Source organism: Equus przewalskii, chromosome X (assembly GCF_037783145.1).
Source record: "Equus przewalskii isolate Varuska chromosome X, EquPr2, whole genome shotgun sequence".
Taxonomy (NCBI): Eukaryota; Metazoa; Chordata; class Mammalia; order Perissodactyla; family Equidae; genus Equus; species Equus przewalskii.
In genome coordinates this window covers 9,878,841-9,891,661 of record NC_091863.1, presented here as the reverse complement: position 1 = coordinate 9,891,661, position 12,821 = coordinate 9,878,841, and the positions used below count along the sequence as shown (strand labels likewise).

The 12,821-nt window shown below is 43.5% G+C and overlaps 1 protein-coding gene and 1 pseudogene across 5 annotated transcripts in view; both read right to left on the bottom strand.

Moving 5' to 3' along the window:
• EGFL6 (EGF like domain multiple 6) overlaps window positions 1-12,821 on the bottom strand; it is a 94,433-nt gene that overhangs the window by 73,738 nt on the left and 7,874 nt on the right. The window lies entirely within an intron of this gene.
• LOC103542028 (aldo-keto reductase family 1 member B10 pseudogene) lies at window positions 7,574-8,698 on the bottom strand (annotated as a pseudogene).

The following is a 12,821-nucleotide window of genomic DNA, read 5'->3' as shown; positions in this document are numbered from 1 at the left end:
ACACCACCCTCCCCAAATCTCTGCGTATTCACCAACGTGGAAGCTCTCAGAACCCTGTCCTTCTGGGTTTTTATGGAGACTTCAGTACACAGGCATGATGGATCAACTGATTGACCAGTGGTGATTAAATTCAATCTCCAGCCCCTTCCCCCTCCCAGAGGCGGGGAGGAATGGAAGTGAAAATTCCAACCTTCTGATCACAGAGTTGGTTCCCCTGGCAACCAGTCCCCATCCTCAGGTGCTTTCCAAGTCTCTTCATTAACATAACAAAAGACACGTTTCTGCCCTCCTCGCTTAGGAAATTCCAAGGATTTTAGGAGCTCTGTGCCAGGAGGGGGATGAAGACCAAATATATAGTTCTTATTATACATCACAATGTCACACTTCCATTTTATCGTTGTGGACAAAGTCAAGGCAATTTTGTAGGTCATTTGACCGGGATCACTGTCTTTAGAGGTGGGTGGGGAGGCTTGGGTTCGATCACACCGGGTGGCCAACTCATCTGAGTTTGCCTGGGACTTTTTGGTTTTCAGTTCAGGGCAAACTAGTATGCTTAGTCATCTTAGGTCTGAACTGCTGAAAAAGGCTAACTATATTAATCATATTAAGTTTTCAATTATCTTCGTATTATAGTAGAAAAAGCATGGGCTTTGGAATCCAACTCAGGCTCAAATTCTGGCCCTGGGACTTACCAGCTGTGTAGCCTTGGGCAAATTACTTAATTACTTAACCTCTCCCAGTGCCCAGGTTAATGAGGATAACACATGACTCCTAAAATGGTCGTGAGAATTAACACTCGGACTCCAAAGAGGTTCATGCCTCAGCAAGCTTGCTGTCGCCATGGCTCACAATGCTGGTGGGGCTGGGGTGGGAAATGCAGGGCGCTGTGAGATGGCTAACAACAACAATGAAGATAACAGTGACAACACAACCGCCAAAAACAGCAGCAGCTCCCGTTTGTGGGGTACGGTGGGCCGGGTACTAGTCTAAAGCCTTTACCTGAATTAACTAATTTAATTCTCATTCCTCACAGAAACCCTAAGAAATAGATACTGTTGTTAACCCCATTTTACAGATGAGGAATCTGAGGCACAGAGAGGTTAAGTGACTTGCCCAAGGTCTCACCGACAATAAATGGCAGAGCCAGAGTTCTTATCATGAGCTGGGGGCCAGGTTAAATTGGAGGGGCCTCTGGGGTGTCAAACAGACAGCTAAGGCAAGTTACAGGCTCACAAGAGAGCTGAGAGCTAGGGCTCATGATGTGAGTTTCCCATCATCCCTGATCTCATGGAATTTGTTGACATGGTTGACTACTTTCTTGAAAGTTTCCCTGTCATTTTTCTGTTCTTTCCTTCCCTGATCTGTCCTACCGAGGCTCCTTCGCTACTCCTCTTCCTCTCCTGCCTCCTAGGCATGGCTGTTCTGTGAAAATCACTCTCACACAGAAACAGGCCACTGGGCGTGGGCTTTCTAGCGCAGTTCTTGGGGAGTGGAATCCAGCTTATGGGCAGGTTACAGGAGGTCTCCATCCTGCCCATTCCTTAGAGCCATCTGGAAAACTTTACTGCAACTATGAGTTAAACACTAGGACGTAGCTCCAGAGATTCTGATGAAATTGGTTGGGGGTGGATCCCTGGCTTCCTCGTGTCAGTGTTTTCCTAAAAGCCTCCGAGGTGATGCTAATGTACTAATGTACCACTGCGTGAAATAAGGGCAGGGGGTTGGGAAGAAGTGACGGTAAAGTTGCAAGCAACTCTGTGAATAAGTTTAAAGCAAAGAGAAAGACAACTTGAGAGATGGCAAGAGCCACCCCTTATAACCGCGGGCCCTCCAGGACCAGTTCAACTGACTCCATCTCTTATCAACAGAGTGATTAAGAATCGCCTTTCAGAAAATCTCCAAAGTCACGTAGGTAGAGCATGCACAAAAGGAGAAATCTTGGCCTGAAATGACCATGGAACCAAAGATCCTCTTTCCCACGGAACCCAAGGACCGGAACACAACTGGAACTTAAAAGTCGGACTCTTACCAGAAGCAAGAGGTCCCTTATTCAGGAAGATCTGGTGTTAAAATTTCTTCACCATCTCATGAAAAATGTTTAGAACCCCATCATAAAAGTTTAGAACCTCATATAAGTGTTTAAAATCTTACCATAAATGTTTGAGCCCGCCAATCAACACCTGTCCCACCAGCGTTTCTGCATGCCAGCCTGTTCTCCCTAACCTCTTACATGTCACCCCAAATCCTGAACTAGGGAGACAGATGTGAAGGCACATGCCCCCGTCCTTCCTGCAATTGATTTCGCAGAATGCTGATTTCTCCCTCAAAGGCTGATGCTGTAATTGTCTTGTTTATGTGCATCAGAGAACCCCAATTTTGTTTGGTAGCACACTCACCATGCGCTAAACTCTAAGCCCTTAGCATACACTTTCGCATTTGACCTTCAGAACAGCCTATGACATAAGGACTATTATCAACCCCATTTTCTCCATCAGAAAACTGAGATCTAGTGAGATCCAGAAACTTGCCCAGGTCACCTCGTGGATAAGCAGAGTAATCAGGATCAAACCCTGGCAGCCTGGTAAATACAAATTAAGTTTTTTTATCAGAGAGAAGAGCATGATTATGGATGGCCAGGAGGGAGACTTTCCCACCACCAATTTGTCATCCAGTGTGACCTGTGTTGTTAATTTCCTCTTTACAGATTTATTTTTTTTTATCCAAGTGGATTAAGTTTCCGTGTCTTACTTCCGTATTTTCCTCTGTACCTTCTTCCTCCCATCTACCAAAGAATAGACAGCATCTGCAAACAAGTGTGATGGTCCTCAAATGGAAAAGCACTCTTCTGGAAACTCAATGCTAGTGCTGGCAGAACTGGAACCCGCTGAAGCAGTGTGAAGGGATTTCCAGGATTCCCTGCCAGTGTCGGGATGCACCTTGGAGATGTGAACATTTTGCAAAAAGATATCTTTGGAGATCTGAAATAGCTCCTCCCTCCACTCATTTCATTTCATCTCATCTCATCTGTCCTGAGGGCAACTGTACTTTTGAAGGGTACAACTAAGATTGGGTCCCCACAAGCAGCCCCTAAGACAGGGGATTTACTGGGAAGTGTTACCACGGAGTCAGTAGGGAGGTGGGAAGAAGAACCAGGAAAGGAAGGCGCCCAGGCAAGGATGCAATATTGGGCAAATTTCCACAGGAGAGTTCCGGAGACAGTAAGGGTCACTTCTCAGAGTTGTCCCAGTCAGAGTGGAAGGGAGCTGGGGTATTTTTACCTTCTCATTCCTCAGTCCTGGGTACAGGGCTATCCTTGAGGAATACATAAATTCCCACATGCAGCTACAGTGGGTTCAGGCAGCTGGAGGCTGATCTGCATACATAGAAATGCAGGTGCTGGCTTTTGAGAGGAAACCACTCTAGAGGCACTGTGCCCCCAAATGTAAAGGGTACCAATGACATGTGAGTGGAGCACTGTCAGTGTCTGCTACCAAGTGGGAAGGGGACAATGACTTGTCCATGACACGGACAGAAAGGTATGAGAAGGGCAGTAGTTTCCTGCAGGATCTGAAAGTCAGAAGGCAAGAGGTGACAGATGAGTAGGAAGCCAGAAGCTGTGCTCCTCAAGGGAAAGAGACAAGCAGTGACCAGGACAGACTGAGGGAACGCACAGACCTCTTTACAACGCCAAACTCTAATGCACTGGGAAGGGGATCTGGTAAGACTGGACTGCACCATTCAAAGGGGCTGAGGGAATTGGTCATTTGGAAAGGGAAGAGTTATCTCTGAAAGCTGAAGAATCTGGAGACATCTGGACTACAGAAACCCGTGTCTGTATCCTCCAACAGACCAACCGCAGTACCCTCTAGTCTCACCATGCCCGCCCCATACTCCACAACAAATATCCCCCACCGCCACAACGCTGGAGAAGGCTGTGGCACAGCCTGCTGCCCACACGGGCTTTCCACGGGGGGTGGTGAGACCCCGCCCTGATGATGTAGATTCTTCCAGAGAGGTTCTGTTTATCACGCATGGGCTCAGCTAGGCTGCTGTTGTGCCTAAACAAAGATGAGCAAGATCACAAATCGCCAAAGCTCTATCTTCCATGACTGCCCCACTCCCACCCCAACCCCTCACCCTGGCAAGTCTCCTGAGAGAAATGGGGTGCTCAAAGCATCTGAGGCAAGTATCCATGCTCTTTCTCTCCACTACTGGCTAGGGCTCTGGTCTAGGATCTACATAATCCTCAAGAGCTCATTTTCCTTAAGACCTAGGCTAATGCAGACCTACAGAATTTAACCTCCAAGAGGAACATATTTGTATCTTCTGAGACGGAGACAACCCAGGGCTCTGGCCACAGGGGTTCAAAGACAGAAAGGAAAGCGACAGAAAAGAAGATCCTATGGAGTCGGGGTTGGCAAACTTGTTCTGTAAAGGGCAAGATAGTAAATAATTTAGGCTTTGGAGGCTGTATGGTCTCTGTCACAACTACTCAACTCTGCTGTTGTAGTGCAAAACCAGTTATAGATACCTGCACGAATGAGTGTGGCTGTGTTCCAATAAAACTTTATTTATGGACTTTGAAATTTCACTTTCGTATAACTTTTATGTGTCAAGAAATGTTCTTCTTTTGATGTTTTTCAACCATTTAAAAATGGAAAACCCATTCTCAGCTCCTAGAATGTACAAAAACAGGCTGTGGGCAGGCTGTGGCCCACGGACTGTAGTATGCTGATTGCTGCTGTAGAAAGAAAAGCAACTACCCCATCCAGTTCTAGCTGTACGTTCTCTGTTTCTGCCATCGCACATTTCCACATCTTAGCAGACCAGCCTTGAGGTGTGATGTGAAAAGACCATTTGTCCTCGGCTATGGTCAGTTTCTCTTTTTGGATTAAGAGCTGGTAGACACCTAACTCCTCTTGGAAGTTAAATTGTGGGACCAAATCGGTCACTGTTTGGTGGAATTTTAAATTTAAAAACATTAAATTGCAAACTGAAGGAAGGTATTTCCAAAAACTTAATGAAGCCATTCCAAATATATTCTTTTTTTTAACTTGAACCAGAACACAAAAATATCCTGGAAACTGAACCTTAACTGAATAAGCATGTCAGTTGGTCTGAGTCTTTGGAGAAAGAAGATACAGAAAACAACAAAACCATTAACACTTATCTGCGGAAGCTCCTCAAAGACAGAACAGTAGTTGATCTAAAGTGAAAGTGTCAAACATTTAACTGGGCGTTAAACATTTTGAGTGTGAGGGCCTCATCAGGGATCAGAGGCAATGTTTGATTTCCCATCAAAATGCCTTTCCCACTGTACACCCAGAAGAGATGACTGTCATTTCAGTAAATGCTCTGTCCTTAGTGTCTGAGAAAAAGGAAAGTCAGATTAAAATGACTCTTAAAAGTTACAGTGAGTTGTATATGACACAAAAAATATAAAGTTTTTGCAAATGTCAGCATCAGGGTATTATAAATGTTGACATTCAAAATCAATCACCTAAGCAGCTGAAAGCAGCTCATAGGATGCCGTGGGGTTTAAATTGCCAGAAAGAACATATACTTGGTGAGAAACCTAGTAGCAGGCAGGTTATAGTTCCAGACTTTAGGGAGTTTAAAGGATTTTTTTGGGGGAAGTTTGGAGTTTGCTGAGACAGGACTGGTGTTTTAAATAAAATATGCATTTTGACAGCAGCCCACACTATATGTTACAAAGATGCTGTTTTGAGTTTAGAGCTGTAGAGTTGAGGGTCTTTTTTTGCATTTAATTCCGGAGAAGCACAGGACAGAGCATTCACCCTAAAGTCTAAGCCGCAATAGTGGTTCTAAAGAAGACCACACCAAGGTGTCCTGTTCACTCCTAGAATTGGAGTCCAGGGACTGTAATCCGTAGGTATGGAGAGCCTGGACTTTGTCGCAAAAATGAAGGCTTTCAGGTTCTGGCAGTAGGAATTGAGAGGAAAGGGTCAAAGGAGTAAAAGAACAACATTTAATAACAAAATGGATATAAATGATAAAAGAGCAAGAACAAAAGTCGAAGATGATCCTACAGTTTTCATTTGGGAACCTCCCGCTGATAGAACGCAAGTAGTTAGAAAAGGCATCACATTTGTAGGAGAAAGATGGAGTCTAGTCTTAAATAGGTTCAGCTAGAAATAAGAGAAACTTAAGAGTGACGTCCTGTGTATATCTGGAAGCATGCAACTAGGCTTCAGATAAGAAGTTGGGACTGATCTGCATTAAAAATAGTTATCCACAATCTTAGAGCATTCTTTGAAAGGTAAAGTGAATCAAAATTGATTTTCTTTTTAGGAGTTTGAGAAGAGACTGAACCATGATTTAAAAACAAAAAAAGATTGGGATTTATTGACTAGCAGCAGTATATCCCCTAAAGTTGTTAGTAATGGTGTTGAAAATATTAAACAGAATAACTTCTGGCAGTATGTAATTTCACTGGCAGCAAATCCCTTTGAAGAACAGTGGCATTTATTTCCAAGAGCGAGATGTAGCCCGGGCCCTTGATACAGACATGATATAGACACAGTCCCTCTGAGAACAGATGTAGTGAGTCTTGGTGAATCCGTGCAGACCCTGTGGAACACTGAGGTATAGGGAGTCCCCTGACTGTGTCTTAGGAACTTGCCTTCATGCATTTGGGCCTTAGCAAAGACTGTGAAGCTCATGTGCAGTGCTGGCGGGGAGCCAAGTGAAAGTCTCCAGGCACAGCTGGAGAGTGGTGAAGAGCAAAGTTGAGAAAAACAAATTCTCCCAGTTGCCAGGTCAAATAACTCTTCTATTCAAAAACCCTTCTAGGGCTTCACATTTCACTTAGAAGAAAATGCCAACTCCTCCGGCCTAAGAGGCAGTGCAATCCAGCCCCCACATCCAGTCCTACCCTTCTGCCCCTCACTCACACGTCTGTGCTCCTCACACTGGTCTTCCCCTGTTCATTCCAATCGCAGCTTACTTTGCTCTTCCCATCATCTGGACAACTCCTTGTCCTGACCTTTACGTGCTGCGTCTTTCTCATCATACAGGTCTCAGCTAAAATGTCACCTCCTTAGAGAGGTCTTTCCTGACGATCACATCTGAGGTTGGATCCTGAGCTCTCGATCTGTACTGTGCACAGCGATCTCCTGTCACAATGCAGGCTTAGACTCAGTGGTTTTAGGGGGTAGAGCCAAAATTCTGCATTTCTAACAAGCTCCCGGGCAGCACCACCACTCAATCTCTATTACACTACCTTGTTTCATTTTATGTTTCTTACACTTTGAAATTATCTGTATATGTATTGGATTGTTCATTGGTAGGTTGATCTATTCGTTTACTAGAGGGTAAATTCCATAAGAGTAAGGACTTGTTTTTTGCACTATTCTTCTTCTTTATTCTTTTTGTCTTTGTATCCTCAGTGTTAGAGTTCTCTGGTGATCTGATCAAATAAGTCAAAAACAATTACAGTTTGCCTATCTGAGTCATATCTCCCTGTGATAATCCGCTCCTGGTTGAACATACTGATCTAGCTACAACACTGCCTAGATTCTGGCCTACAGCAGGGCCAGGCTCAATATGATTTCAGATTCGCTCGGCTAAAATAGGACTCTGGTGGAGAGAGTTACACTTCAGTAAAGTGAAGAGAGAAAATCTGCCAGGTCCTCTTATCAGGAGATTCAGCTTCAATATTCTGCATTGAAGGGATAATCCTCCAAATGAGACATATGGTCCACAGCGCAGGTCCTCCAGTTTCTGTTGAAGCTGAGGATGGTCACGGTCTCCTCATCATTCAATTTAAAGTCAAAGGCCTGAAATTTCTCAATAATGCATGTCAGTGTCACAGACTTGGGGATTATAACCACATTCCTCTGGATATGGAACTGGATCAGAACTTGGGCTATGAATTTTTTGCTCTGCAGCAATCTCCTTAATCGCGGAATCTTCCAGTAGGGAAAGGTCCTCTAGCTTGGCCCAAGGTCTCTCCAGAGTCCCCAGGGGGTTTCAAGCTCTAACAATGACGCCCTTGAGTGGCAGCACTGGATCTGTTTTTCCTGTGTGAGGCATGGGTGACACTCAATCTGATTAGCCACCAGTTTGCATTTCAGTCTAGGTTTGGTCAAGAGCCTTTCCGATCTGGAAGTGGTTGAAGTTGGAGATTCCAGTGGCTTTCATCAGCTCCTCATCCACCAGCTCCTCCGTGGTCTTCCAGGCATCCAAGAATGTTACTTTACTGCTGAGGACATTGCCTTTATTGTCTTTGGGGAAACAGTCCTTCCCAGGCTGTAATCCCTGTGACCAATAAGACAGATGTCTAGATAGTCCAGTTTGAGATCCTTGAGTGTCTTCTGACAAGCTTTGCTCATTAGGCTTCTCTCAAAGAAGGTGGGCCATAACTTGCTGCTGCTGAAGAGGTCTCCCTGCTTCACAGCCTTCTCTTGGATGCCTCCCTCCTCCTCATTCTTATTTTGATAGATACAGGCACAGCTGATGTGGTGATTTCCTGGATCAATGGCCACCTTCACAGGCTCCTTGACTTTGCCTGGGGGAGACTGCCAGGTGCCCAGGTTCACAGTGGACATCTTGGCTTTGGTACTGAGCTCCACAAAGGTGGCTGTGGTTGGTGCAGAAACAGTTCTGAGCAAGCAGATGTCTTGTGCCCTGGTTAAGGGGATGGGCCCTCAAGTAGGGACTTTGTCCAGCAGGTTCACTTTTGTATTCTCAGCAGTAAACACAGGACCTGGCAGGGCACAGATGCTCCTTAAGTACTGCTGAATGAATGATGTTTTTCAAGATTCATTAATTGCTTTATCCCTTCAGTACCTGCTTACTGACTGTGTTGGCAACTGCTCCTTTGTACAGCGGGATCTAGACTGTAAGTGATAGGGCAGTGCCGCTCAAGAGCCAATACAGGAACAGCTAGTTACTGGTCCAGGCTGAGATAAGAAGCTTGTACTAGAATGTAAATCTGATATGTCACTCAGCACAGTGTTTAGTTAGGATGACTTTTTTTTTCATAGCAAGACTTTCTTGATGAAGGAAATTGCTTTCACTTCTGGCACAGTTCCTTATCTCATCATAGAACAGTATGAACTTGCACCTGTGGGCAGGCTGCATTATGACTAGCACTGATATAGAGAATAGATAGCTTAATAAGATATACTTTCCAACTTCATAAAACACATTGGTAAGGGAAATATACGCTTTAAGACATAACTACAAAATATTGTGTCAAGTGCTATAATGGAGAATTGTGGGAGAGAATTGAAAATTGTGAGAGAAACAAGAGTTGTGGGAGAAAACAGAATGGTGAAAGAGAATGGAGAACTATCAGACACACAAGAGAATTGTAAGAGTGAATGTAGAATTTTGAGAGAAAATGGAGAAGTGTAAGAGAAAATGGAGAAGTGTGTGGGAGAATGGGGAATTCTAAGAGAGTTGGAGGATGGTGGGAGGTACAGGGAATTTGGAAGAGACTGGGAATTGTGAGAGAGAATGGGGAATTGTGAGAGCTGCATAGAACTGTGGAAAGGATAGGGAATCATGAGAAACACAGAATTCTGGGAGAGCTGGGAATTGTGGGAAAGAATGGAAATTGTGGGAGAGAACAGAGAATTGGGAAAGAGAATGGAGAACTATCAGAGAAAAGAGAATTGTGAGAGAAAATGTAGAATTGTGAGGGAGAGTGGGGGAGTTGAAAAATAAATCAGAGAACTGCAAAAGAATGGGAATTGTAGGAAAGAATGGAGAGTTGTTAGAGAGGAGAGAATTATGAAAAAGAATAGAGAATTGTCAGCGAGAAAAGAGAATTGTCCGAAAATATCTAGAATTGTGAGGAAGAATGGGGAACTGTAAAAGAATACAGTAGTCCCCCTTTATCCACTGTTTCACTTTCTGCAGTTTCAGTTACCTGTGGTCAAGAATGGCCCAAAAATATTAAATGGAAAATTCAAGAAATAAACAATTCATAAGTTTTAAATTGCATGCCGTTCTGAGTAGCATGATGAAATCTCATGCCATCTCTCTTGGGATGTAAATCATGCTTTTGTCCAGCGTATCCACACTGTATATGCTACCAGCACATTAGTCATCTAGTAGCTGTCTGGATTATCAGATTGATTGTCATGATATTGCAGTTCTTATGCTCAAGTCACCCTTATTTTTCTTAATAATGGTCCCTAAGTACAAGAGCAGTGGTGCTGGCAATTCAGGTATGCCAAAGAGAAGCCACAAAGTGCTTCCTTTAAGTGAAAAGGTGAAAGTTCTCAACTTAATAAGGAAGGAAAAAAGGTCATATGCTGAGGTTGCTAAAATCTATGGTAACTTTTATTAAACTATATTGTTATAATTGTTCTATTTTATTATTAGTTATGTTGTTAACCTCCTACTGTGCCTAATTTGTAAATTAAACTTCATCTTAGGTATGTATAGGAATAAACAGTGTATATGGGCTTTGATGTGATCTGCAGTTTCAGGCATCCACTGGGGGTGTTGAAATGTATCGTATCCCCTGCAGATAAGGGGATACTACTGTACAGAGAATTGTGAAGAGAGAAAATTATGAGAGAGACTAGGAATTATGGGAGGCAAAGAATTGTGGGAGCCACATGTAATTGTGGGAAGAATAGGGAATTGTGGGAAAGAATAAGAATTATGAGAGAGAATGGAGAATTGTGAGAGAATAGAGTTCTGGAAGAAAACAAGAGAATTGTGAAAGAGAATTGAGACCTACCGGAGAGAAAACAAATTGCAAGAGAGAATGTAGAATTGTGAGGGAGAATGGGAATTGTAAAAGAATACAAGGAGTTGTTGGAAAGACTGTGAATTGTGGGAAAGGCAAGGAATAGTGAGGGAGATGGAGAATTGTGGGAGGGATAGGGAATTGTGGGAGACAATGGAATTGTGGGAGAAGCAGAGGATTGTGAGAAGAATTGTGGGAGAAATGAGCTATTGTGGGAGATGCGGAGAATTGTGGGATGTATAGAAATTGCAGGAGAGAATGGGGAATTATGGAGACAATAGAACTGTAGGAGAGCCAAGAATTGTAAAAGAGAATGAAAGAGATATACAATATGGAAGAGATTGGGGATTTTGAGAATTGCGAAAAAGCAAGGAATTGTGGGAGAGAATGGCATTCTGGGAGAAATGGGGAATTGTGGGAGAAAAAGAGAATTGTGGGACACCAGAGCATTACGGGAAGTATAGGAATTGTGGGAGAGAATGGGGAATTGTAGGAGAAGCAGAGAATTCTGGGAGAGAAAGGGGAATTGTGGGAAAAACAGAACTGTGGGAGAAGCAGGGAATTGTGGGAGAAGCAGGGAATCATGGGAGCAATAGAGAAGTGCAGTAAAAATAGGGAATTGTGGGAGAGATCAGGAATTGTGGGAGAGAATAGAATTGTTAAGGAGACAGGAATTGTAAAGAATATGAATAATTATGGAAAAAATGGACCGTATAGGAGAGACGGATTTATGGAAAATCAAGGAATTGTGGGAGAAATAGAGAATTGTGGGACAACGGAATTGTGGGAGAGAAAGGAATTGTGGGAGAGAAAGGAATTGTGGGATAGAGGGAATTATGGGAGAAATGTGGAATTGTGGAAGAAACAGAGAATTGTGGGAAAACAGAGAATTGCAGGAGAACCAGAGAATGTGGAGATCCAGAGTAGTATGGGAAGTATAGGAATTGTGGGAATGTACGGGAAATTGCAGAGAGAATCGAATTTGAGGGGGACAGGAATTGTAAAAGAATATAAAGAATGTGGAAGAGGTAGACAATATGGGAGACTGGGCATTGTGGTAAAGCAAGGCACTGTGGGAGAAATAGAGAATTGTGGGAAAATAGAATTGTCGGAGAGAATGGAATTTTGGGAGAAGCAGAGGATTTTGGGAGAAGCAGACGATTGTGAGAATTGTGGGAGAAAAGGGGAATTGTGGGAGATGCAAAGAATTGTGGGAAGCATAGGAACTATGGGATGTATAGGAATTGCAGGAGAGAATGGGGAATTATAGAGAGAATAGAACTGTGAGAGAGCTGGAATTGTAGAAGAATATGAAGAATTATGGAAGAGATAATACAGAAGAGATTAGGGATTATGGAAAAGCAAGGAATTGTGGGAGATAGAGAACTGTGGGAGAGAATGACATTCTGGGAGAAATGGGTAGTTGCGGGACAAAAAGAATTGTGGGAGAAACAGGGAATTGTGGGAGAAACAGGGAATTGTGGGACACCAGAGCATTATGGGAAGTATAGGAATTATGGGACAGAATGGGGAATTGTGGGAGAAACGGAATTGTGGGTAAAGCAGGGAACTGTGGGAAAGGCCAGGAATTGCGGGAGAAATAGAGAACCACAGGAAAAATGGAATTGTGGGAGAGATAGGGAATTGTGGGAGAGAATAGAATAGTGAGGGAGACATGAATTGTAAAAGAATATGAAGAATTGTAGAAGAGGTAGACAATATGGGAGAGACTGGGCATTGTGGAAAAGTAAGGAATTGTGAGAGAAATAAGAATTGTGGGAGGGTGCTGGCCCCATGGCCGAATGGTTAAGTTCGTGCGCTCCGCTGCAGGCAGCATAGTGTTTCGTTGGTTTGAATCCTGGATGCTGACATGGCACTGCTCATCAAACCATGCTGAGGCAGCGTCCCACATGCCACAACTAGAAGGACCCACAGAGAAGAATATACAACTATGTACCGGGGGGCTTTGGGGAGAAAAAGGAAAAAAATAAAATCTTTAAAAAAGAAAAAAAGAATTGTGGGAGAAAATGGAATTGTGGGAGAAAGGGAATTGTGGGAAAGCCAAGGAATTGTGGGAGAAATAGAGAACCGT